The sequence below is a fragment of the Arachis hypogaea genome, chromosome 5 (assembly GCF_003086295.3).
Source record: "Arachis hypogaea cultivar Tifrunner chromosome 5, arahy.Tifrunner.gnm2.J5K5, whole genome shotgun sequence".
NCBI lineage: Eukaryota > Viridiplantae > Streptophyta > Magnoliopsida > Fabales > Fabaceae > Arachis > Arachis hypogaea.
The window spans coordinates 9,872,685-9,877,538 of NC_092040.1; the positions used below are offsets into that span (position 1 = coordinate 9,872,685).

The 4,854-nt window shown below is 30.1% G+C and overlaps 1 pseudogene; it reads left to right on the forward strand.

Moving 5' to 3' along the window:
* The first annotated feature begins 544 nt into the window (after positions 1–544).
* Positions 545–3,559, forward strand: LOC112800665 (anthocyanidin 3-O-glucosyltransferase 5-like; annotated as a pseudogene).
* Positions 3,560–4,854: the final 1,295 nt, after the last annotated feature.

A 4,854-nucleotide genomic window follows, 5' to 3' on the forward strand; every position in this document is an offset into this window, starting at 1 on the left:
AAAATTTTAGACTAATACATAATATTGTGTTATTTGTATTGATTTAAATATTTGGTGTTATTAGACAATATTATTATTGATTATAGTTATGTTTTAATTTTAAAGAATGATTGGTTCTTGTTATATTTTTTAAGTGAATTTTACTATGTGAATTGTGAAATAATGGTTGAAGATTAGCTGATTTTTACATGGCAAAGATTCGATTTTCACTTGATTTTTATCCGATTTTCACCCGGTCCGAAGATGCGTAGGTTTCATCGGATTTAAGATGGATTAGGGTCTAAAAATTAGATCCGATCTATATTTTAGGTCAGATTTAAATTAAGCCAAAGGCAGTGTGGTCCGGTCTACATGTACACCCCTACTGCTTGGCATTGGCTATTGAAAAATGGGAGGAGGAATAAATTTTATAATTTGTAATAATTAATTAGTTATTATTAATATTTTTAATAATATAAAATTATTTATTTTAATAAAAGTGCAGCTACTTAAAGTTTTTCTTGCCTATTTATACAGCGTTTGGAGGGAGCATTTTTGTAGAGATTTATCCAAATTAACCAAGCAACCAACCCCCTCTTCTTCTTCAAGTTATCTCTCTCAGACACAGCCATGGAGAATCAGCAGCACATGGTGTTACTTTCAAGTCCAGGGCTTGGCCATCTCATACCAGTCATCGAACTGGGAAAACGATTCGTCTTCCATCACAACCTCAAAATCACCATCATCGCCTTCACTTCGCATACCTCACACGCTGAAAAACTCGTCCTCAAGACTGCCACGTCCGGCGGTTTCATCGACATCGTAGAAATCCCCCCGCCGGACATATCCTCTGTCATCGACCCCGACGCCGCCATCGTCACCCGCCTCTCTGTCATGATGCGTGAAGGCGTCCCTGCCATCCGTGACGCTCTTTCCAACTGGCAGGCACGGCCACGGTGCGACCTTCGGCACTCATCGTAGACATATTTGGGACGGAGGCTCTTGGTGTTGCAGAAGAATTGAAGATGCGTAAGTACGTGTTCGTGGCTTCCCATGCTTGGTTCCTTTCCTTGTTGATATACGCTCCAACTCTTGACAAACAAGTTCAGGGTCAATATGTTGACCAGAAAGAACCATTCCAGATCCCCGGTTGCACTCCGCTTCGACCCGAAGACGTGGTTGACCCCATGTTGGACCGAAATGACAAGCAGTACCAAGAATACCTAGGTTTTTGCAACGGAATACCCAAAGGTGACACTATACCGTGCATTATATTCTCTATAATTGTTATGAAATTTCCTATTTTGCAGAAAGTTACCACATATATCTAAAAATAAGAGAAATCACTTCATGACAAATATGTTTAGTATAAATAAACAAAAAGAATTGCCTAAATAAAAAAAAGGCATCAATTCGTATTTGAAATAAAATAAATAAGCATAGAAATATATTTCATTAACTAAATTTCATAATATTTTACAAGTATAAAATAAAAATACATTATGAGTAATATATATTTAAGTTTAAAGTTATTACTTGGTTGTTTCATATGTATGTTTGTATACTATATTGTTGTAATTCACATGTATAGACGAAGAATAGAAAAGGGAAAAAGAATATTAAAAGAAGTTGAAAAAGGAAGAGGAACAAGTAATAATCAAGAAAAGACAGTTTTTATAAAAAGTTCTCTTAAGTAGTCCTTATATCAAATTAATTAAAGGTTATTAGTTAAGAATCCAATAGTAGAATTTTTTTTTAAATTTATAAACTTTATCCAACCTTATAAAATATTTTTAATTTTAAATGGTAAAAATTCAGACGATAAAGACATTTTTTATCTATTAAAGAGATTATCATGTATTAAATTTTTGACATATAATATAGATTAAAAACGTTATCTTTATTAAAAAATATTACTATATTTTTAATATGTTAATTTGATTTTGATACTAATTTTTTAATTTATTTAAAGTTTAATTTTTTAATAATAATCTTATTAGAAAATTATTTTATATTTTTATTACTTTTATAAATTTTATAATATTTTTTTTCATTTTATTATATTGTGATATTTTTTATTTTACGAATTTAATAATTTTTTATGAGTTGATTTTTTATTTATAATTTTTTAAATATTTTTATTTTTAAAAATTTATATTTTAATCTATCAATTATTATTGTTAATTATTCTATTTTTAAGTCTAATCATTTTTATTTATTTTTAAAATTTTTTAAAAAATTATTATAAAATTGAGATTTTAAAAAAATTTATATTAATCAAGAAATTTAATATATTTTAATTAATATCATTTAGAATTATTAGTATAATTATTTTTTTAATTTTTTATTTTATTCATAATTTATATTTTTATTATTAATCTATGTTTTTAGAATATATTTTTTAACTGTGTCCAAACAAAAAGTTAAAAAAACATTTTTTTGCTATAATTATATGAGTAGTGTCCATTTTAAATGTTTGATGATTGACAAAATATTTGTATAGACATGCCAAAACCTTGTATAAAATAATAGATTACTGTTTTAAACCGATTAGTTAATGATATAGGTGACGGGGTGCTGGTGAACACTTGGGAGACTCTTCAACAGAAAGATCTTGAATCACTGAGAAACAGAAACTTATTGGGTGGGATCCTGAAGGCTCCGGTCTATGCTGTGGGGCCCCTAGTAAGGCTGCCCGATTCAGAAATGAGTCAAGGGATTGAATGGCTCACGCATTGGCTCGACGGTCAACCGGAGGAATCGGTGATATACGTGTCATTTGGGAGCGGTGGAACGATGTCGTGTGAGCAAATGACAGAGCTGGCTTGGGGTTTAGAGCTGAGCGGCCAGAGGTTTATTTGGGTGCTTCGCGCACCCATAGACGCTGCGGACGCAGCTTTTTTCACCACTGGGAGTGATGGCCGCGATGAAGGCGGCAGTAAGCTGTCAAAGTACTTGCCGGAAGGGTTCTCGTCGAGGACGTACAACGTTGGCGTTTTGGTTTCGGAATGGGGCCCACAAGTTGATATTTTGAGGCACCCTTCCGTTGGTGGCTTTTTATCGCACTGTGGCTGGAATTCCGCTCTTGAAAGCATTACTAACGGGGTGCCCATGATTGCTTGGCCTCTCTACGCCGAGCAGAGGATGAACGCAACGCTGTTCGTGGAGGAGCTCGGGGTGGCTGTGAGGCCAAGGGTTCTGCCGACCAAGAAGGTGGTGGACAGGGATGAGATCGCGAGCGTGGTGAGGGAGATCATGGTGGTTGAAGAAGATTGTAATAAGGTGAAGAAGAAGAACCCTATAAGGGAGGGAGTGAAAGCCATACAGCGAAGTGCGGTGGAAGCTTTGTCCAAAGGAGGCGCACTTGCTCAAGTGGTGGCGACTGGCGAGGAGTGAGTGACGGAATGATCGACACGTGTTACCTATCCCTTGCACGTTTTAAATTTATTTTTTTATTAACAAAATTGATTTATTATAGCAACAATAATAACTTAATTGTCTGTATTATAATTATTAGACTCAATTTGATCCGATCGAATTATACCATCTAAATTAAATATCTTTAAATTTTTTATAAAAAGACAATTATATTCCTAATTTTTATTCTTTGGATATTTAAATTTTTAAAAATTTAAAAATACAATTAAATTCTAAAAAAATTGAATATATTATTATTATTATAAAAAATCGATTTTATTCTAATTTATTAAAAAATTTAAAAATAATCAATTTATTAATACGTCTAATAATAATATTATCCATAAATATCTTTATACATCTTTATCAAACCCCCTATTATTTGTGATCTCACATTACTATCCGTAAATATCTTTATACATCTTTATCAAACCCCCTATTATTTGTGATCTCACATTACTATCCGTAAATATCTTTATACATCTTTATCAAACCCCCTATTATTTGTGATCTCACATGCTACATACTCGTTGTCCTTGCTGTGCATGCATCGATTGTCCCCTGTTATTAAGGGTGTGTTTGGAAAATATGTTGATGAAAAAAAATGTGTTTGAACTTTTTAAAAGTTTTACAGTTATATTTGACAATTTTTTTCTTTTTAAAAGTAGAAATGATTCTGCCTCTAAACTCACGTTGATAAGAAACTAAAATTGTAACTTCTGCGTTTCCCGTTGATGGTTGTTGGGTTACCTTTAGAAAATTAGGTGAGAAATTCATTTCTTTTTTACCAACCTTACCCTTCTTTTTATTCTATAAAAAGAATACCAATAACTAATAAATTAAATATTTTAATTTTTTATTATTTTTAGTACTCATTTTCATATTTTAATTTTTAGTGTTACGATTTCTGTGTTATGTTTTTATATAAATTTTTTTATCATTTTCTATACTATTTTTTATATGTATATTTTTTATGAAATATTTTTTATTTTTATTTGACTTTAGTTATATGATTTTTTATTTATTTTATTGTATTTCTTTTATTCATATGATAAAATGTTGTTGATTTTTTTATTTTTTGTAGTGCTATAATTTTTTAGGTATTTTAATTTATTAATTTTTATGATATTTTATTATTTTTTATTTATATGAATTCTTTTTTTCTATCTTTTACTACATTGTAATTATGTTGTGTATGAAATTTTTTTATTTTTTCATTTTATTCATAAGAATTTTATTTAGTTTTTATTGTATTTTTTTATTCATATGATAGTATCCAGTACGAATTGATAATTAGGTAAGACCATTTTATTCATTTCAGTCTTTAATCTCTATTTATGATTTATCTGTTATAAAAAGTAATTTTATATCAATTTTTACGTCATAAACTATAAATAAAAACTCAAAACATCTTTATTTTTTTGCATTAAGAGAAACTAATTTTAATCTCTATTGTAA